The sequence below is a fragment of the Habropoda laboriosa genome, unplaced genomic scaffold (assembly GCF_001263275.1).
Source record: "Habropoda laboriosa isolate 0110345459 unplaced genomic scaffold, ASM126327v1 scaffold350, whole genome shotgun sequence".
NCBI classification, from domain to species: Eukaryota; Metazoa; Arthropoda; class Insecta; order Hymenoptera; family Apidae; genus Habropoda; species Habropoda laboriosa.
This window is the reverse complement of record NW_017100524.1, coordinates 67,405-69,656: the sequence shown is the minus strand read 5'-3', so window position 1 is coordinate 69,656 and position 2,252 is coordinate 67,405.

Genomic DNA, 2,252 nt, shown 5'->3' with positions numbered 1-2,252 from the left:
TAACATTCTTCGATATTTTAGTATAAAAAGTATAGCATTCCATTTAAAATAACGAAGTTGACTTTGAAATCTTCGAAATGCCTTCACCTACAAAAAAATGTACATGCACTAAATAATGTGCCCCTCTAAACCATGCAACTCTAAAATAAAAATTTTTTTCATACAAAGCATACTTTAGAAGTTATTCTAGGTGTGCAAATTGAGTGAACCACCCTGTATAAAAACGGGAGCTTTTAGTGAGGACTAGTGAGAATTGTTCGTTAGTCCGTTTCTCTGGTGGTGGAACGTAGGAGATACCGCCACAAACTAAAAGTAGAATTACATTTACCTATTCAACAAACTTAAATTCGAATGGGAATACAAAACATCGGATTTCATGTGTGTGTAGCAACAAAGGGACTGTACATTAGCAAAGTGACCGCTCGTAAACGTTTATTTACTAAACAACATGTCAATCGTTCACTGAACGATTAAAATTTGGTTAAAATTTGAGCTCCGTTTGTACCACATATGAAAATATGTCTGAGGGAAATGCGGTGAAATATTTAAAACTGTAACAACTAGCAACGAAGACGCCGAAAAATTCCATTTTCGCGAGAGGAAGTGAGAGGGACGACTCTCTATCCTCGTCGTCAGCCGAATAATCGCGAAGCGATAGAAGCTTCTAGAAGAAACTAGCTTGTGATCCGCGGTAGACTCGCTGTTTTACGCGGGAGTCTCGCGGTTTCGCGCGGGAAAGCACTTAGCGACGCGTCTTGTTGATAAGCCGCGCTTCATTAGCAACGCTCAAATATAAATACCACGGCCGCGGACGCGGCCGGCATTCTTGCTGTACTCTGTTGGGAGAGAACGAGGTATTACCATCGGTCGCCCTTCAGAGTGGGAGAGTACGAAGCCTAGCTTTCGGACGCCCTTACAGCACAGGAGAGTACGGGGACTGACACCTGGGTCACTCTCTGGAGGAGAGAACGGCTGGACTATCCGCCGGACGCCTTCCAGAGAGTAGAGCACAGGAGGCTCATCGGACGCCTTCCCACAATAATTGTTATGAATCGTTTTATCCGTTTCGTTAATATTGTAACGGGAGAGTACGGCTGGTTAAAGCCGGACGCCCGAAAGCAAAAGCAACAGCTCGAACACTACGTTGACTTGTTCAAAATTATTTTGTACCAAACATTTAACATGTATCGACGAAAAGTAAATAAACCTTTTGTGTGTTTTTCCCAGATACCAAAGAATATCCTACCATTCCATATGTATATCCTACTACAAAACAAATTTAGCTGTGCCCATCGTTAAGCACAGTGATAAATCTATACTTGTGTTGGCTTGTTTCTCGGGTTCTGGGGTTGATAATTTATATTTTATCGACGGTATTTTAACAAGCCCAGGATATGTCAATATTCGAGAAGAAAATTTAGAAAATACGTTTTGTAGATTTATGCCTGTTATACATGTTGAAAATTTCATCGAAATCGGTCGATGCAGAAACAAGCGACAGGCATCGAAAGATGTAAAAGTTGTTAAATTTATTACAGTTTTAGCCCGAAAGTTGCGAAAAATTGCGATTTTTGCCATTTTTAACCGTTTGTAGCTCATAGCAATGTTAACCGATTTCGATGAAATTTTCAGCATGCATGTAACTAGCATAAATCTACAAAACGTATTTTTTAAATTTTCATTACCGGCTCAGATAAAAAAGTGGTAAAAAGTGACCCTTATTGTTCTCTTCGCGATTCCAATAAATTGCAATTATTTCAAAATTTTTTTCACGCATAATCTAATAAACTAATCCTTCTAACTCCTCAAACAAACTTCAGTTGTTTGGTCCAATTTTGAAAAAGTTCTTCTGTTTTAAATAGGATACGAATACTTCTGTGACCAACTGTATATTACTTGTACTTGTACTTGTTTTGCAGACATAAACATCCGCAGTCTGCTGATAATTGAATTGAGTGTAGTTAGTTCATAATTCCTTTAATAGAGTTGCCATTAAACAGTAATCCAAGGAAATTTCAGTAAACTCTCATTCATTTTATGAACGTATAATTTTGTAACGTTTTCATATTCTAGAGTATTGTACCTTCGTACGTAACCAATTAAAGAACAGAAATAGAGTTGTGTCGAATATTAATAATTATATGTATAAACAATAATTAACATAGTTATGTACATTTTATAAAACCATTGTAGGAACTAAAGAAAGATTGCGTCCTCTCTATTTCTCATTGTTATTGCTCCTGTTGATGGTT